At 44.0% G+C, this 20,924-nt stretch overlaps 1 long non-coding RNA gene across 2 annotated transcripts in view; it reads right to left on the bottom strand.

Moving 5' to 3' along the window:
* The window catches only part of LOC142258669 (uncharacterized), a 113,202-nt gene extending 92,505 nt beyond the window's left edge, over window positions 1–20,697 (bottom strand). For both annotated transcript variants that reach the window (XR_012727838.1, XR_012727839.1), the window contains exon 1: window positions 20,611–20,697. This is a non-coding gene — a long non-coding RNA (uncharacterized LOC142258669). The remainder of the gene's footprint in view (window positions 1–20,610) is intronic.
* Window positions 20,698–20,924: the final 227 nt, after the last annotated feature.

The raw sequence follows: 20,924 nt of genomic DNA, 5'->3' as shown, positions 1-20,924 counted from the left end.
GTCCGCCAAGAACCCATTAAAATCCCACGGGTCAGAGTTTGCGGGCAACGGCTCCCTCTGCATACAAAGCTGCAGGGGAGCGGATTTCTCCCATTCCAAGCGGGTTTAATCAACACACAGAAAGACACAAGTGCAGGAGGAAGGGTCCCTACCTTGCTAACCCGTGTGCGGGACCAGCACACCTCTCCAACGGCAACCGGCATCCGGCCTTGGTTTACAGTACAGACTCTGTGTGGATTATTCCTAATTGTGAGTACACCGGTGTCACCCGGTCCAACCTGCCGACGGCGTCATAGCACTGCTCTCTACCTACACCTGGGCCCCGGGACTACACCTCCCCTCCCCCTGGAGGGGATACCACCTTGCTGCCCAACACCATTGGTCGCGGACACTGGCCCCAAGAGGCAGCGGCGGTGCCACCATCCCATCACCGCAACCCACGAGTGGCGTCACAGACAAAAACTAACTCCCCTGTAAATACGCCCTTTTCACTGTTGCGAGGACCGGCGGTTGCACGAGTCACGGTTCCGGTCATCACTCAAGCCCCAGACACGATCCCGGATCCGAGTGGCCTCAAGCAGCCCCTTTGCCGCAGCTTAGGCGGCACCCGTCCGCGACACTCTGCTATACATTCTTTCCTCAGCACCCAGCTTTCCCATGCTCTGATATAATGGGAAAGCTGGGTAGAGGGAAAGGCGTATTGCAGAGCATGGGGAAGGTGCATGCTGAGGACAATATGGATATCAGAACATAGGAAAGCTGGGTGCTGATAGAAAGAGAGATTTCAGATCATGGCAAACATGGTTGCTGAGGGAAACAGCCAAGTGTCAGCGACACTATCCCGTACCCCGAGTGTCAGTGTAAGTATCCCATACCCCAAGTGTCGGCATCATTATTTCTTACCCCGAGTGTCGGCATCATTATTCCATATCCAGAGTGTCTGTGTACGGTTGGGGGAGGGGCACAGGTCCAAACTTTGCACCGGGGTCCATCAAACTCTAGTTACGCCACTGACTGGAGAGTTGGTATTTATCTACACTAGGGTGACCGCAAAAAATCGATGTCGGAATTTTGTCCGTCTGGACCCCACAAAACGATTCCCCTTTCCCAGATATTGAGATAGCCAAAATTTGAGCTCGATCAAACGACGTTAACCCGTGCTGCTCGTCGCTCAAAGTTTGAAAAAAATCCAAATTTTTGGCCAAAAAGCTGACATATGGAGTCATAACTCCAGAATGGTAAATAATAAAAACACGCTTAATATCTCAAAAGAAAGCTAATGTTGTTCTTCAAAATTTATATTTTATACATAATTGTTGTTATTTTAAGTCAAACTGAGTTACAACAGCTTTTAGCCCCAAGAACGTGACCTGGTACCACTAGGAGCATACTTCGTATATTTTGTTAAGTGATAAATTTTGTTTTTTTTTGGTATATTTTTGAGTTTAAAGTAGAAATATAACAAAAAAACAAGTAATACTGATAAGTTAAATGACATTTTTTATTTTAAAATATAAAAATGAGGTATATAATACATACAAAACAGACACAGAGAAGATACAGACGTAGTACCTACATGAGTTGATAATTTTACATAGTTATCTAATCTATTCTAGAGCTTTTGTTAAAGTAGTTTTTGAAACGTCAGAATATAATGCTCGGCATTTGCTTATAACTTGCAGGACATATTGCTTTTGTTCTTCATCTTTTGTCAGAAGGTCGTTAAAGTCGGTTATTAATTTAACACCACGCTCAGCCATATCATTAACTACTTTTAATGTTTTGACAATTTTCAATCCTTCCTGGAAGTCATTATTTTGAGGCCAGGTGTTTGGATTTTGCTCCTCTGTCTCATTGCCTCCACACATCTTTGCCTTTGTATTGATGGAAGATTTTAAACATTAAATAAAGAAATCGATTTTATTTCATTATCCTCCCGGAGTTGCTGGAAAATTCTTCTTTTCTTTCATGTGATTTCCACCCGGGTCAGGGTGTTTCCGTGCACCGGAGGTAAGATCAGGAGTGAAGAGGGGTGAGCTGAATTTCTCCTTTTTTTGACATTGCTATTGACTTTTTTCATGCTCCCCCTTTAACCTTTCTTCAATTATATGGTCTATTAAACCTGTTTATATTCCACTCCATATGGATCTACCTCTGCACAGGAGGACTAAATTTAATTCCATCTTCAATTTTTGCAATGGGGTTACTTCTACAGAGGCTACTGTTAAAGACAATGAGGAGCTACTACAGCTATACAGATCATTGGAAAAAAATAAATCCAAAGAAGCAAGATTGTGGTGGAATTCCACCTCACTACGTTCATATGTAGACAAAAACATGATACCTCGCGGTTTGAGGATCACTAAATCTCCGTCGTTTTCCACATTTTCTGAAAATGTTTTATCAGATTGGAATACCATCCTCTCCAAATGCTCTATTCAGTTAATGGAGCTTATTATTAAACATGAGGAACAAGAGTTAGAAACAGTTAAAAACTGCATCGTAGAGACTGAAATTACTTTGGACAAATTCAAAGATTTTTCGGAATTCACTACACTCAGTGATAATCTGAACATCCTAGATGACAAAATCGCAGAAAGGAAAAAACGCAACTTTGACAGAGACATCATGGACTACCAGAATGATAAGGTTTACACCTGGAGGAATTCACAGCATCAAAATTCTATTTTAAGATCACAGAATAAAAACAGACATTTTTTTCAGAAAAACTATAATAGAAAAGTCAGTTTTGGCGATACCAGCGTTTCCTCAGCCACCACAAGTTACTCGGTGGATGATTCCTCTGACTCCTCATCTGAAGAAGCTATAACACCTGCCCCACTTAACAAAAAACACAAGAAAAAGAAAAATCATACTTCAAAAAACGCACTAGGAGAGGAGGGCGGAAACATCGGAAATACCAGGTATCCGGACCGCAGGAAGCGGAGATACTAACTTGTCCAGTCTGGAATCTTTCAGCTCAAATTCTTTCACAGCATCACTTATCAGTTTTATCTAAAGGACTTAGTTTTTGTCCCACGAACAAATTTAATCTTTTTAACACGCTGCTGGACATAAATAAATTGGCCAGAAACTTAACTCTGAAGTGCCACTTCAGCAATAGTGAAGGTCCACAAGAGAATTCTAGTCTTTCCCCAGATCTTGATACGTTTGATTCTAATGTGATTCCTGAGTTTCGTGAGTTGAAAAAACTTTCTGATCTACGGCAACTAGAATCTGAATCTAGAAGCTATGAATTTTTCCCAGACAGGTTCATGACTACTAACCCCCTGTTTATCCCATCCAGTCCAGGCCATCTATATTGGACATTTTTCAGGAACACATTGAGGAGGATTTGGTTGCCTTAGATAGAATCACAAGTATTAAAAATAACAGTCTTAACCCTCAATAAGCTTTGGCTTTACAAGATTTACAGTCCAACACTGGATTGATCATTAGGGAAGCTGAAAAGGGGGGGGGGTTGTTGTTGCTATTTTATCTGATGACAATACCTATTTACATCTACAGGGGGATCCAACCAATTTCTATAAGACAAAAATTGATAAAATGCTTTAAGCAGGTTTTGAGGGGGGCATTTTTTCACAAAAAATGTATGACTATCTTAAGGTGGATTATCCCATCATTCCTGTATATCATGCCCTCCCCAAACTGCATAAAGGCATTTTTCCACCCCCATTTAGGCCTATTATATTCGGCATTGGTTCCCTTGGTGAAAAACTTGGTGCCTGGTTAGACCATTTCTTACAACCTTTGGTTAGAGATTTGCCAGGTTTCCTGAGGGATACTAAATCTTTGATTAATAATCTGAATTCTATATCCTGGCATAGCAACTATATGTGGTTGACTTGTGATATCGTCAGCCTTTATCCTTCCATTCCACATCATGTAGCTACTGATTACTTGCAACTATTTCTCAGGAAACACAGCTCATACCCCATTTATATACAGAATTTCATCATCACTGCTATTAATTTTTTACTAACCCACAATTATTTTTCTTTTGATGGGGAGTTTTTTCTACAGAAATGCGGCGTTAGCATGGGAGGGAAATTCTCTCCCTCCCTTGCTAACATCGTTGTTGCCATTTTTGAGGAATTTTACATCTTCAATGATGATAATAATTTTTCAGATCATATAGTTTTTTACACACGTTACATCGACGACTTATTGTTTATATGGAAGGGGGATGTTGCTACAGCACATTCCTTCATCAATCATCTCAATCAAAATTCTTTCAATCTTAAATTTACTTTTCAGACACATTCTATTAGCACAAATTATTTGGATGTTACTTTGATCGGCAATGGCAGCACAGTGGAGATTCTTCCCTATCATAAGGAGACGGATTCCAATTCTATCTTATCAGCCACTTCGTGCCATTCCCCGCACATTATTAAAAACATTCCGCTTGGTGAGTTGATCAGACTGAAGCGTAACTGCTCCCGTCCTGATCTCCTCCAAGCGGAATCTAATAAAGTTTTGGCAAAGCTAAAACATAGAGGCTATCCAATATGGTGCCTAGATCGGGCACAAACTGTAGTGAATAAGATTGATAGATCTGATCTTTTCAGGAATAATAATAAAAATAAAAATAAAGCCAAATTTAATAATAAGGTGACTTTCACAACGAATTTCTCTCCACAATTTCATGATATAGTAAAAATAGTACAAAAACATTTGCCCATTTTGCAAAGTGATGATTCACTGAATCATATTCTCAATAAAAATAAAATTAATTTTGTGGCCAAAAGAGCTCCCAATCTTGCTAATATATTATCTCCCAGTTTGGTTGTTAGCAAAAAAGACAATGTTACTTCCAAAAATTGGTTGTCTTGTACGGGTTTTTTTGGTTGCGGGCACAACTTCTGCATTTCGTGTAAACATGCAAAAAATTGTAAATCATTCACGTCCACTTATACGGGTCTTTCTTATAACATCAATAGTTTTATAAACTGTAATACCCCCAATGTGATATATTTAATAGAATGTACTGCTTGCCATATACAATATGTGGGTTGCACAAGTTGTCCCTCAAACAAAGAATACGTAGACATATGTCGGATACACTCAATACAACCGTGGTGAATGTATCTGCTGTTTCCAGACACTTTACTACTGTTCACAATAGGTGTCTGGATTCCCTTGTATTCACCGGTATAGAAAAAGTATACAGACCTATTAGAGGAGGGGATCTCAAAAGAAAGATTCTCAATAGAGAGTCTTTCTGGATATTCAAACTGGGCACTAGAATTCCGCATGGTATGAACATGAGGAGAGATCTTGTCATGCAATACACCTAATGATCTATCTTATCGTGTTCACTCCATGATGTGGTCAATTTCTGATTATTTGTTTTTCATATTTCTATGCAAGCAACAACATTGCTATACACATTGATATGTTATTGGAAGTTGGTTTTGAGAGCTATTTCCTTTCCCCTCCCCCCCTTTTTTTTTTTCACACTTCCAAGCTACATCCAACATACAACTTTGCATTATAGAGATATGGAGAGAGTTCACTCTTTACTTGACATTTATTAAACTAATTTTTGTCTACAATAGTACCGTTATTGCAAACTCTCATCAGTATGCATAGTTTCATAGTATCATAGTATCATAGTTTTTAAGGTTGAAGGGAGACTCTAAGTCCATCTAGTTCAACCTGTAGCCTAACATGTTGATCCAGAGGAAGGCAAAAAAACCCCAATGTGCCAAACAAGTTCCAATGGGGAAAAAATTTCCTTCCTGACTCCACATCCGGCAATCAGACTAGTTCCCTGGATCAATACCCTGTCATAAAATCTAATATACATAACTGGTAATATTACATTTTTCAAGAAAGGCGTCCAGGCTCTGCTTAAATGTTAGTAGTGAATCACTCATTACAACATCATGTGGCAGAGAGTTCCATAGTCTCACTGCTCGTACAGTAAAGAATCCATTTCAAGCATTTTACTTGAAAATTTGTCCTAATAATAAGTTTTTTCAAATTTGGCTTCTTTGGTCATATTTGTTTTTACCAGTATTCATTGTACATTCTCATTTTTTATTTTTTCACTGTATTTATTTGCACTGTATTTTCCAATTTTCTGTTTCTCTGCAAATTTTAAGTGCAGTTGTCTCTGTATTTTGTATTCATGTCTGTGCTACCTACACCAAGTGTACTGGGTGTGTGTTTCATCCAATTAATTCAACCTGTTTTGATGTGCACAGACTTTAAATACCATGTTGGAGACTTTCTCTGCGCATTCCATGATTAACACCTTTACAGGTTGAAACGCGTAGGAATTGCTCCTCTGTCTCATTACCTCCACACATCTTTGCCTTTGTATTGATGGAAGATTTTAAACATTAAATAAAGAAATCGATTTTATTTCATTATCCTCCCGGAGTTGCTGGAAAATTCTTCTTTTCTTTCATTATTTTGAGGCCAGGTGTTTGGATTTTGTCTTAGGAAATCTGTTTTTATATTAAATCGGTCAAAGAATGTAAATGTTTCTTTGGTAAGTATATTTACCAATCATCCATCAACTACCTCTTTTAATTTTTCTTTCTTAACTATTGGATTTACAACCTTAGCGTGCTCTGATGGTTCATCTGTACTACTGAGCAATTTATTAGCCATTAACAACTTTTCATCGTCTGTAATGGTGGGATCAAAAAACGATAATCCCACCAACTCTGCATTCAAATACCACAAATGGTTCGAAAATTTGGTCAGGGCTATTTCTGCAATGTCGTTGTCACATTCTTTATAGTCTAACAGACTATGCAAAATACCTAAATCTTGCTTTGGCGCAAGATGAGCTTTTGGAGCTTGAACCAAGCTTTACAATAAATTTTAACTAGGAAAACAGAAATGGCACGCACAGAACTTTCTTCTTCTTTAGACATCTTAAATTGATGACGAAAAATGAACATTTTTAAGCAGTAAATAGCCTTTGCCATCCACCTAGCGTGATGAATGGCTCCTGGAGTTCTAAAACCCACAACATTTCCGTCTAGTGATCCTACAAATACGAGAACCAACTGCAACAGCTCCTTGTAGTCATCTCTGGGGTGGCTCTCAGTTAATTTGGTCTCGAATTCAGCAGTAACATTTGCAATTACTTCTGGAGTTAGCTGCTTTTGTATTAGATTGTCACTGACACCTGTGTCGTATTTTCCTTTGTCTATCTGAAACTAAACTGAAAAAATAAAAGGTCGGTTGTACGCTGAAGTAAAATCACCATCCCTAAAATAGAAATTACATGCACCCTGTGTGTAAGATATAAATTTTGAAGAACAACATTAGCTTTCTTTTGAGATATTAAGCGTGTTTTTATTATTTACCGTTCTGGAGTTATGGCTAGAGATGAGCGAACCGGTCGTGGTTCAGCTCGAGTTCGGTTCGCCGAACGGAGGTCTCGTTCGAGATCGGTTCGGCGAACCACTCGAACCGCATAGGAAACAATGGGAGGCAATCACAAACACATAAAAACACCTAGAAAACACCCTCAAAGGTGTCCAAAAGGTGACAAACAACTCACAACACAACACAAACACATATGAAAGTGACAAGAACAAATTCTCATGCGAAAACAAAACAGCGTTACGAGGAAAAAGAGGACGAGAAACAGATATAGGCATGGCATGCCCTTCTAAAATCATGTATAACACCGCAAGGGGACTCCAAGCAGAGTCTCCCTTTTTTCCAAAAATTGGGCCCCACAGACACCACTTCAGTAGCAGCACTTGTGCCCCAGTTGCAAACTGGACAGGTAGATTTGCATCAAGCACATTCAAAAATACGCCAGCCTTAACAGTCCCCAGGAATGACACCGGGGTAGGTAGCAAAGTCTTTGCTGAACCATGAATTGTTCATCTTGGCTCTTTTTAAAAAACACAGCAAGCAAGGGTTACTCCAAGCGGAGTCTCCCTTTTTCCAAAAATTGGGCCACACAGACACCCAACCCTTCAGTGGCAGCACTTGTGCCCCAGTTGTACACTTTACAGGTAGATTTGAATCAAGCACAATTAAAAATATGCCAGCCTTAACCGTCCCCAGGAATGACACCGGGGTAGGTAGCAAAGTCTTTGCTGATCCCAGATCTGTTCATCTTGGATCATTTTTAGAAACTCAGCAAGCAAGGGTTAATCCAAGCGGAGTCTCCCTTTTTTTCAAAAATTGGGCCACACAGACACCCCTTCAGTGGCAGCACTTGTGCCCCGGTTGTACACTTCACAGGTAGATTTGCATCAAGCACATTTAAAAATACGCCATACTTAACCGTCCCCAGGATGACACCGGGGTAGGTAGCAAAGTCTTTGCTGAACCATGAATTGTTCATCTTGGCTCCTTTTAAAAAACACAGCAAGCAAGGGTTACTCCAAGCTGAGTCTCCCTTTTTTCCAAAAATTGGGCCACACAGACACCCACCCCTTCAGTGGCAGCACTTGTGCCCCAGTTGTACACTTCACAGCTAGATTTGCATCAAGCACATTAAAAAATACGCCATACTTAACTATCCCCAGGATGACACCGGGGTAGGTAGCTAAGTCTTTCCTGATCCCAGCTCTGTTCATCTTGGCTCCTTTTTAAAAACAATGTAAGCAAGGGTTACTCCAAGCGGAGACTCCCTTTTTTCCAAAAATTGGGCCACACACACATCCACCCCTTCAGTGGCAGCACTTGTGCCCCAGTTGTACACTTCACAGGTAGATTTGCATCAAGCACATTCAAAATCCAAAAGCATTTACTCTCCCCAGGATGACACAGGGGTAGTAAATTCCTTGTGGATCCATGACTTGTTTATTTTGATGAATGTTAGTCTGTCCACATTGTCACTGGACAGACGCGTGCGCTTATCTGTCAGCACACACCCAGCAGCACTGAAGACACGTTCAGAGACAACGCTGGCAGCTGGACACGAGAAAATCTCCAAGGCGTAAGTGGAGAGCTCTGGCCATTTTTTAACATTTGAAGCCCAAAATGAGCAAGGCTCCATTTGCAAAGTCATGGCATCGATGTTCATTTGGAGATACTCCTGTATCATCCTCTCCATCTGTTGACTATGTGTCAGACTTGTTGTCTCTGGTGGCCTTGCAAAGGATGGTCTAAAAAAATTATGAAAAGATTCAATAAAATTGCTGTTACCAGCACCAGATACGGTGCTGCTGGTATGAGTAGACTGTTGAAGATGACGAGACCGTCCCATGTTTGTCAAGTTACAACTGGGAGATTCACTCCCTGCACCACGGTTGTTTGGTGGAAAAGCCGAGCTATGATCGAGTAACAGCTTTTGCTGATACTCCTGCATACGTGCGTCCCTTTCTATGGCTGGAATTAGGTCACAAAATTTGGACTTGTACCGGGGATCTAATAGTGTGGCAAGCCAGTAGTCATCATCACTTCTAATTTTGACAATACGAGGGTCATGTTGGAGGTAGTGCAGCAAGAAGGCGCTCATGTGTCTTGCGCAGCCATGCGGACCAAGTCCACGCTGTGTTTGTGGCATAGAGGTGCTAACTGTTCGTTCTTCCTCTGACATCTCCCCCCAACCTCTTTCAACAGAAATTTGACCAAGGTCTCCCTCATCCGCTGAGTCTGCCATGTCCATGGACAGTTCGACCTCCATTTCTTCATGTTCTCCTGCACCTTCCTCAACATTTTGCCTGCTACCATGCGCCCTTGCTGATCCCTGTCCCCCATGGACCCATGCCTGCCGCGTTGGTGATGATGAACGTCTGGACCTGGTGATGTTGTTCTCTCTTGCACATATGAATCCTCCTGTAGTTCCTCCCCTTCCTGTTGTCCCACCCCCTGACTCCGAATAATGTTTAGCGTGTGCTCCAGCATATAAATGACTGGAATTGTCATGCTGATAATGGCATTGTCAGCTGTTACACATCGTGCCTCTCTTGTTGCAAGGAATGAGGTGGTCCCCCATTCCTTGTCTGCCACGAGCCCTCCTGCTCAGCAGCGCCAAAGGTCTGGGAGACTGCGCAGTCTGCAGGAGTTGCCTCCTCAGAGACACAGCAGAAGGGTGACACCTAGTGGTTCTCCCCTTGCAAGGAATGGAGCGGTCTCCCATCCCTTGCCTGCCACAAGCTCTCCTGCTCAGCATCACGGAGGCTCTGGGAGGTTGCGCAGTGTGCAAAGAATAGATGCTCAGGGAAGCAGCAAGACTTCCCATGTCTCTGCACATTGTGAAACTGAGGATCCCGCCTTTATGACACAGAGGCAGGAGGATGAGCATGTGCTCCACGTGACGTCTTCTGATTCGCTCACTGATATCACACGGCCCCATGACGAGGCTGGTGATGTGCTGAATCCTGACTGGCTGGGCCAGGACGTCACGAACCCTGATTGGGTCACGCCCGTCTCGCGCCCGCCCTTGGGTGGAGCTACACCTCCTTAAAAGCTCCCCCTGCCATCATGGCGGTGCGCGACCGTCCTTCTATGTTTGAATGTCTGGCAGCATGTTGCCACGCCACTGCTCAGGCATTATTGTCTTTTGGGGGCTTGGCCCTTGCTGCTTAGGCAGCACCTGGTTTGCAGGCCGTGTTCCTGCCTTGCTGCTCCGGCAGTATCTCCTTCGACAGGCCGTGTCCCTGTCCCAGGTGAGCTCCTCGAGTCTCCACCGGACTCACCTGGTTATTGAAAGCACACGTGCGTGGGCACCTCTGTGCTACCCTCGTGCCATATCTTGTGACTCCCGCTGGCACACGTGCATAGGCACCTCTGTGCGTCCCCGTGCAACACGTACACCGATCGATAAGCCCCGAGCCATACAACCCTCACGGGTTAGGGCGGACTGGTGTACATAGATCGTCTGTGACATTCCAGACGATCACTAGTAGCAACCCGCTCACTCTTTCCTGACCATAGCAGCGGTCCCTTACACCGCACAGTGGACCTTGACCGGCGGAAGCTGTCCATTTCCCATCTTGGCACGCTTCCCCGGGTCTCCCTCGTAACAGTCAGCGCTAAACATATTCGTCGCCATGTCGAAACTGTGCAGAAGGGTGCATAGGTCCTTGATCTGAGACCACTCCATCAGGATGATCTTTCCCACCTCTGCATCTCGTTGGCCCAGGCTATACGTCATGACGTATTGCACCAGGGCTTGACGGTGCTGCCACAGTCGCTGTAACATGTGGAGAGTCGAATTCCAGCGTGTCGGCACATCGCATTTCAGGCGATGAACCGGCAGGCCGAAAGACTTCTGGAGCGATGCAAGTCGCTGAGCAGCGGTGGTTGAACGGCGGAAGTGAGCAGACAGTTTTCGTGCCCTGGTCAGAAGGCCATCTAGGCCGGGATAGTGTGTTAAAAATTGCTGGACAACAAGGTTCAACACGTGAGCCATACAAGGCACGTGTGTCACCATGCCCAGGCGAAGGGCCGCACCCAGGTTTGCAGCATTGTCGCACATGGCCTTACCAGGCTGCAGGTTGAGTGGAGACAACCATTTACCAAACTGAGTCTCCAGAGCTGCCCACAACTCAGCCGCTGTGTGACTCTTGTTTCCAAGACATTTCAAGCTAAAGACCGCCTGATGCCGTTGCGCTCTGCTGCCAGCATAGTAATGAGGGGTGCGTGATTCCTTCTGCGCAGTTAGAACGCTGGTGGCCTGATCAGGCAGGCTTGGGGCGGAGGTGGAGGACCCAGACGAGGTGGAGGAGGCAGAAGCAGTGGCGGAACTTGGACAGACAGAGGATTGACACACAAGTCGTGGGGACGGCAAGACTTGTGCAGCAGACCCTTCACCATCTATCACCATAGTTACCCAGTGCCCAGTCAGCGACATGTAACGTCCCTGTCCATGCTTACTGGTCCAAGTATTGGTAGTGAAATGCACCCGTTCACACACAGAGTTTCTCAAGGAAGCGGTGATGTTGTGTGCGACATGCTGGTGTAGCGCACGCAGGCACACCTTTCTTAGAGAAGTAGTGGCGACTGTGCATCTGGTACTGGGGCACAGCGACAGACATAAGGTCTCTAAAATCCTGTGTGTCCACCAGGCGGAAAGGCAGCATTTTGGTAGCCAAGAGCTTACAGAGGGATAAAGTCAACCTCTTAGCTTTGTCATGGGTCGCAGGAAATGGCCTTTTATTTGTTCACATCTGAGGGACAGAGATCTGGCTGCTGTGTGTAGACGGTGTTGAGTAGGGTGTCCCTGGAAAAGTGCAATTTTGTGAGGAAAGTGCAGGCGTAGACATGATGTTGCCTTCATCCAACATTGGTGCTATCGATGTCTGAGAGAGCTGTACACACGCACTTGTTTCCCCTTCCAAACCAACTGATGACCTACCAAGCAAACTGCCTGTTGCGGTTACAGTGGTGGAAGTTGTGCGTGGAAAACCAGGTGTGACAGCTGTCCCCACAGTCCTAGAAGATGAAGAGCGCGTGGATAAACTAGAAGGGGCAGGCGGTGGATGGTTCGCTCCGCTAGGCTGCATTGCAGCACGGTGAGCTTCCCACTGGGACATATGATATTTATTCATGTGACGATTCATGGAAGAAGTTGTCAAACTGCTGAGGTTTTGCCCTCTACTAACAGAATCACGACAAATTTTACAGATCACATAATTTGGGCGATCTTTTGCTATGTCAAAAAAGGACCAGGCTAGGCAAGGCTTAGAGGGCATGTGACCTGCTGAGCCCCCCCGACTAGTGCTCAGAGGCAGAGTGGTGGCTGAGGAGGCAGTTGTAGATGTGCTACCAGTACTACTCCTCTGTCCAGGAAGGCGCAAGGTAACTTCGTCGTCAGTAGCATCCTCCTCCACCGCCTCTGTTGACCTCCTCGAGTGCCTGACTGTGAGTTGACAGTAGGTGGGATCTAGAACTTTCTCATCAAGCGTTGTGTTTGCACTCCCCTCACCCTCAGACCGAGCCTCTTCCTGACGTGAACGAATATTTAAGTTGTCATCCCAATCTGGTATCTGCGTCTCATCATCATCAGTATGTTCCTCATTGTCTATAACAACAGGTGTTACAGTTTGTGAATAAGGGTCAACATTATGCTCAGAAACTTGGTCCTCACAGCCTGAATCAGAGTCACAAAGGTTCTGGGCATCACTGCAGACCATTTCCTGGTCTGTACTCACTGTAGCTCGGGAGCACACCTCTGATTCCCAGGCTATAGTGTGACTGAACAGCTCTGCAGACTCAGCCATCTTAGTTCCACCATACTGTGCAGGGCGGATGGAGACTTCAGAGCTGGAAGAAAGCAAGTGTGATTGGGATGACAACTCAGAGGACTGGTGTTTTTTGGATGCGGTAGTTGAGGTGGCGGAGAGGGCACTTGTTGGACCACTTGAGATCCATTCAAGCATTTTCTTTTTTTGGCCATCATCAACCTTTGTTCCAGTTGTTCGTGTCCGTAAAAAAGGGAGCACATCGGATTGTCCACTGTAAGTAGTAGACATCTTACTTTTGCTGGAAGATGGTCTATCTTCATCAGATGGTAATGGAGCTTTGCCACCTTCCCCACGGACAAATCCTTTTTTTCCTTTTCCAACACGCCTCTTCCCTTTCCACCAGCATCTGTCATTTTGTCACTCATTTTGATTGCGACAAGATTGTGCACTTAAAATGTGGTAGTAAAAATTGAGAGGTGGTGTAGATTGCAGCGGTGGTCTATCTTTATTAACAGCAGAATAAACAACAATAACTATCCCTGACAATGCAACTACAGCCCTTAAACTGGCAGCATAGTTTGCTATTAGAATGGTTTAGTAACAATGAGTTTCAGTGTGCAATGCAGAGGTGCCGCAAATATCTTTGCACCAGTGGGACAATAATGAAGTCCAACAGCCACTTTTAGGATGCCACTAAGTATCCTCAGTGTTTGCTAGTATAATGGCTTAGTAACAATGAGCTTGAGTGTGCAATGTAGAGGTGCTGCAAATAGATTTGCACTAGTGGGACACTAATGGAAGTCCAACTGCCACTTTTAGGATGCCACTAAGTTTCCTCAGTGTTTGCTAGTATAATAGCTTAGTAACAATGAACTTGAGTGTGCAATGCAGTGGTGCTGCAAATAGCTTTGCACCAGTGGGACAATAATGAAGTCCAACAGCCACTTTTAGGATGCCACTAAGTATCCTCAGTGTTTGGTAGTATAATGGCTTAGTAACAATGAGCTTGAGTGTGCAATGCAGAGGTTCTGCAAATAGATTTGCACTAGTGGGACACTAATGGAAGTCCAACAGCCACTTTTAGGATGCCACTAAGTTTCCTCAGTGTTTGCTAGTATAATGGCTTAGTAACAATGAGCTTGAGTGTGCAATGCAGAGGTGCTGCAAATAGATTTGCACTAGTGGTACACTAATGGAAGTCCAACAGCCACTTTTAGGATGCCACTAAGTTTCCTCAGTGTTTGCTAGTATAATGGCTTAGTAACAATGAGCTTGAGTGTGCAATGCAGAGGTGCTGCAAACAGATTTGCACCAGTGGGACAATAATGGAAGTCCAACAGCCACTTTTAGGATGCCACTAAGTTTCCTCAGTGTTTGGTAGTATAATGGCTTAGTAACAATGAGCTTGAGTGTGCAATGCAGAGGTGCTGCAAATAGATTTGCACTAGTGGGACACTAATGGAAGTTCAACCTAAGTTTCCTCAGTGTTTGCTAGTATAATAGCTTAGTAAAAAATGAGTTTGAGTGTGCAATGCAGTGGTACTGCAAATATTTTCACCAGTGGGACAATAATGGAAGTCCAACAGACACTTTTAGGATGCCACTAAGTTTCCTCAGTGTTTGCTAGTATAATGGCTTAGTAACAATGAGCTTGAGTGTGCAAAGGGCATGAGGGTACAGTGGCAGGGTTGGTGGGTCTGTGTAGAGGAAAGGAAGCCTCACTTTATATCCCTCCTAATGGGGAAATGCAGCGAGGAAGTCCCTGACTTCAGCTACACAGACGCTGTTATCTTCTGTAGCTGTTAAAATCTGTTTCCACGGACCTGACTGTCACCTATGGCTCTGAGCCTGCTGTTATTAGCCCTTACAAGGGCTAAAAGAAACTTCTATCCCTATTCTGTATAGCGCTGTGTGTAGAGCGTACACAGCAGTATCGGAGACAGGAGCTATGCCAGCGGTGACTGACATCCAGACGCAGAAGGCAGATAATGGCGTCCTGACGGGCAGATACCCGTTTTTATAATGCAGGGACATGTGACATGGACATCCTATCACACATGCCGTTGCTTCTCTGGCTAAAAGTCCACTTAGCTGTGTGTGTGTCTGGGATTGGCTGACATGCTGGCACGCCCCACTACACGCGCGCGCTTAGGGAAGGAAGACAAGGAAAAAAAAAAAAAATGGCGATCGCCATTATCCCAGCAGCAGTGATCTGAATGCGCTGTTCCCGCACACTACACGCTGAAATTTCATAATAGTGTGAGTCACAGAGTGACTTACACTATTACAGCGGAAAGCTAGCTAGTAATTAGCTTGGATTTTTGCTGCTAGAACCGTTCTCGAATGTAACTAGAACTATCGAGCTTTAGCAAAAAGCTTGAGTTCTAGTTCGATCTAGAACAGCCCCCAAAATCACTCGAACCGCGAACTGGAGAACCACGAACCGCGCTCAAGTCTAGTTATGGCTCCATATGTCAACTTTTTGGCCAAAAATTTGGATTTTTTCAAACTTTGAGCAACGAGTGGCACGGGTTAACGTCGTTTGATCGAGCTCAAATTTTGGCTATCTCAATATCTGATAAGGGGAATTGTTTTGTGGGGTCCAGACGAACAAGATTCCGACATTTCCCTCCCCCCCCCTATGAGATCCGGTCACCCTAATCTACACTTAATGTCCAGAATAGAAAGTAAATTAATATTTCAACTGAATACCTTAAAACCAGGAGAATTAAATAGTGAAATAAAGCTATTTGCATTCATTAGCTAAATCAGGGGTCGGGAACCTATGGCTCGCGAGCCAGATATGGCTCTTTTGATGGCCGTATCTGGCTCGCAGACAGGGCTCCTACCTGTCTATGGGCAAATGCCGGGGCCCTGGAGAGCCGGGGGGGCCCACTCGGCCTCGTCAGTTCTCCTGTCCCTTGGCCGGGGCCCACTCGCCTTTATAGTTCTGCTGCCCCCGGCCGAGTTCCGGGGACCGCAGTCCTCGGCAGCAATCTGCGGCGCCGTCACTTTAAGGCGCGCAGACATCCTGTTTTGAATTTCATCTGTGGGCGGAGCTACCGCCTTCTCAGTCCCACAGATGAAGGAGGCGAGCTTCTGTCCGGCGCTGTGTGGGCCCCCTCTCCACCGTGACCTAATCGGGTAAATGCCCTCCCCGCCTCCCCATTATGGGCCCCGGTGAGCTGCTTCTAACCCCCCAGATGTATGCCCTGCCAATCCCCCCCCCGCCGATTCCGCAGGTGCTGGCCCCGCCGATGCCACGGGTGCTGTACCCGCCGAGCCGCGGGTGCAGGCCCCACAGAGCAGCAGAGTTGTGTGTATTTGTCTGTATGTAGCAGAGTTGTATGTGTTTGTCTGTATGTAGCAGAGTTGTATGTGTTTGTCTGTATGTAGCAGAGTTGTATGTGTTTGTCTGTATGTAGCAGAGTTGTATGTGTTTGTCTGTATGTAGCAGAGTTGTATGTGTTTGTCTGTATGTAGCAGAGTTGTGTGTGTTTGTCTGCATGTAGCAGAGTTGTGTGTGTTTGTCTGTATGTAGCAGAGTTGTATGTGTTTGTCTGTATGTAGCAGAGTTGTGTGTGTGTTTGTCTGTATGTAGCAGAGTTGTGTGTGTTTGTCTGTATGTAGCAGAGTTGTATGTGTTTGTCTGTATGTAGCAGAGTTGTATGTGTTTGTCTGTATGTAGCAGAGTTGTGTGTGTTTGTCTGTATGTAGCAGAGTTGTGTGTGTTTGTCTGTATGTAGCAGAGTTGTGTGTGTTTGTATGTAGCAGAGTTGTGTGTGTTTGTCGGTATGTAGCAGAGTTGTGTGTGTGTGTTTGTCTGTATGTAGCAGAGTTGTGTGTGTTTGTCTGTATGTAGTAGAGTTGTGTGTGTTTGTCTGTTTGTAGCAGAGTTGTGTGTGTTTGTCTGTATGTAGCAGAGTTGTGTGTGTTTGTCTGTATGTAGAAGAGTTGTGTGTGTTTGTCTGTTTGTAGCAGAGTTGTGTGTGTTTGTCTGTTTGTAGCAGAGTTGTGTGTGTTTGTCTGTTTGTAGCAGAGTTGTGTGTGTCTGTTTGTAGCAGAGTGTAGTACCATTGTTTCAGTCCAGTTGTGGCTTTATACAGCAGGGAGGAGCATTCCTTGCTGTACTAAGTGAACATTGGAGCGATTGATCTGTCAATGGCCCTTTAAAAACATATTGTACGGCTCTCGCGGAATTATATTTCAAAATATGTGGCGTTTACGGCTCTCTTAGCCAAAAAGGTTCCTGACCCCTGAGCTAAATGGTTGTAAATATGTGGTGTACTACTGATCCCATAATTACCTGAAGCAAAGTCTGCCTATATAAATCCACTGGATCCATAGCAGTTAAACTCCCTGATGAAGAAAGATGCTTCCTTTGAAACGCTTTGGAGATTGTATCCTGGATTATGGATTATTCCTTAGTAAGTGACGTCATGCTGCGCAGTTTTCTCTTACACCCATCATCCATAGATCACAAACGCCCACATAACCTACAAACTAGGAAATCGACAGTCAACAGGCAAATACGTTTTACTCTCCTTTCTTTGCTGTTTGGAGTCTGGATAACAGGCATATTGGAGCACTTTCACTAGCTGGACATCAATCACATTTAGGCAGATCATCTATCGTATATTACATATGGAGAATTCACAGCAGGAGTTTAACATCTTATTTTAAGCGGGCTTTACACGCTACAACATAACTAATGATGTGTCGGCGGGGTCACGTCGTAAGTGATGCACATCCGGCATCGTTAGTGACGTAGTTGCGTGTGCCAGCTACGTGCGATTGCGATTGAACGTAAAACCGGTCATCGCATACACGTCGTTCATTTGCTAAAAATTGAACGTCGGGTTGTTCAATGTTCCCGAGGCAGCACACATCGCAGTGTGTGACACCACAGGAACGATCAACAGATCTTACCTGCGTCACGCGGCTCCTGCGGAAGGAAGGAGGTGGGCGGGATGTTTAAGTCCTGCTCATCTCCGCCCCTCCGCTTCTATTGGCCGGCTGCTGCATGACGTCGCGGTGAAGCCGAACGTCCCTCCCACTCCAGGAAGTGGATGTTCGCCGCCCACATCGAAGTCGTATGGAAGGGGAAGTACGTGTGACAGCAAATAATCGTTTGTGCGACACGGTCAACAAATTGAACGTGTCACACATACGATGGGGGCATGTCACATCGCATTCGATATCGTATGCAGAATTGAAAGGTGTAAAGCAGGCTTTAGATGCATTTATCTGCTGTTTACTTATATTGTACTATTTCTGGACCTAATTATAAATCTAGTAATTGACTACTGTATAACACTCACCATAGAGGAGACTCAACACATCAGACTCTATAAAGAAATTCTTCTCCAAAGATCTGACTCTCACTACACAGATATGGTACTAGAACAAAGCTAACTACATAGAAGTAATAAAAGAAAAAAGCCTACTACATAGATATGGAACCTGAACCAAACCCAAATGAGCTTTAGCAGACTGCCAATGATTTGCACACTGTCATGATTCCAGTGTATTCCCAGCTCGAGCGGTCACATGATTATGAGTATGCAGTTTGCATAGTTGTGGTCACATACAGTACCAACTAGCGTCTCATCTGCTTCACTCAATGCACTACTGAGAGAAATGGCTGACACTAGTCTAGTCTAGTTCCGTACATGTGAAAACCACAAAAAAGAAATTGAAATGTATTGCTCTGTAGAGCCATAGATTGTAGTGGAAGCACATCTTATGCTCACGTATGCTCATCTTTAAGGAAAAACATTTTTAAAAGTGCAGTACGGCATGTTATGCTGTGTGTTACTACATTCCTAATAAAAAGTGTTTTCCCAGAGTAAAGGTGGTTACTAGAGATGGGCAAACACTATAATGCTCGGGTGCTCGTTACTTGAGTCAAGCAGGTCAGATGCTCTGAAAGTGCTCAACTCAAGTAACGAGTATGATGGAAGTAAATGATTGGCCAGTTGACTCTCCTCCCACATACCGCCTGTCATAATAGAGCATTTCTTTTGAGACACAATATCTGAAAATAAAAAACCTAAAAGTGTGTAAGACCCTAAACCAGTAGGAGATGGTGAACTATAGGGATTACACAAAGCACAAGGACCACAAGAGATAATAATAAAATATAAAAGTCTTTATTAATACAAAAGGTGAACGAGTGCATAGTATGTAGCAAGGAAAGAATGGAAAGAAAAATCCTTCCTGGGACCTAGCTCTACCTGTGGAGAGCTGCAACACCCGAGCTGTGTTACCACCCGCCCCAATAGAGAGAGACCCTCCACAGCGGCAGCTTCCATTATAGCCGGACACCACAGGAGGCATCACAAACAACTACCCCCATCATCCCCATCCCTTCATCTTTATTGACACCGCCAGGGTCACGATACAGGGCAAGGCAACCGCGGTGTCCCAGGAGAAGAACCGCAGCCCGGTGATGGGTAAACTCAGACCCCAAGGGGCTCGCCACCTGCACACATTCTGCAGTGAAGCAAACCTGTGCGTTGTGGTCATTATTTCATGGCAGAAACATCTGAGCACTCGCGATACTCGACCGAGCTCTGCGAGTACCCAAGTACCCTGAAGTTTGATTGAGTAGTGAGCAGTGCCGAGCATGCTCCCTCATCTCTGGCGGTCACAAATAAGCCTAGGGCTACTAGTTATTTACATTTTTTTCCGTGTATGTGTTTTTCAAACATACTCGCTCAATCAAGTCACAAATATACAATTGTACACCACAACAAAAAGAATATGATAAATCGGTAACATATTATCCTGCATAAATCATCGGATGTCTGTACACATAGTATAATATAGTATATACAGGGTAATGGAGAATATGCAACAGTCATATGACATGTATGTTGTGACTACGGACATCTAATGTTATATGAAGTATACAGTATGTGACAGTGTATATTACACTATGACATCAGATATTATACCAGTCACATATTATCCTGCATATACCATAGCATGGCTATGCACATAGTAAAGCACATCCAACATATAGGAGAATAAATGACTGGTATGTGATATACTGTTATGATAGACATCCGATATTATTCCAGCGACATATTTCACTTTATATAACATCTAATGTATGTGCACACATTACAGCACATACAATATATAGGATAATACATGACTGGTATATCATATACTGTTACTATAGACATCTGATATTAGGCCAATCACATATCATCCTGAATATACATCTGATGTCTGTAAATAGTATATTACATACAGTATACAGGATAATACATTACTGGTATATGATATACTGTGACTACAAACATCAGATATTATATCAGTCCCATATTATCCTGTATATACCATCTGATGTCTGTAAATAACATAGTACATACAGTATACAGGAGAATACATGACTGGTATATAGAGTTAAGCAAATTACTTTGCGAGACCCTGGTTCAGGGGTTATATCAATACTCACTGGCTGCTGTCCTGGAGCCTTGTGAAGTGCCTCATACCTGGCGGTATACTCTGCTCTTCCTTTCACTTGTTGCCAGGTACAATGTCCTGCTACAAAGATAACATCTTGCAAGGGTAATAAATCATAGGAGGAGGCAGAGATGACGGCAAGTAGGAGGAGGCTTGCAGGGCACGCATTATTGACGTGACTATCTGACCATTGTGCTTTGAACTGACACTTTCATGTCTACTGGTACACGATATACTGTGACTATAGCCATGAAATATAATATACAGGATAAAATATGACTGGAATATATCATAGTTTGACTGCAG

Source organism: Anomaloglossus baeobatrachus (genome assembly GCF_048569485.1).
Source record: "Anomaloglossus baeobatrachus isolate aAnoBae1 chromosome 1 unlocalized genomic scaffold, aAnoBae1.hap1 SUPER_1_unloc_2, whole genome shotgun sequence".
NCBI lineage: Eukaryota > Metazoa > Chordata > Amphibia > Anura > Aromobatidae > Anomaloglossus > Anomaloglossus baeobatrachus.
The sequence above is the reverse complement of the archived record's forward strand: the minus strand, read 5'-3'. Positions and strand labels throughout refer to the sequence as shown.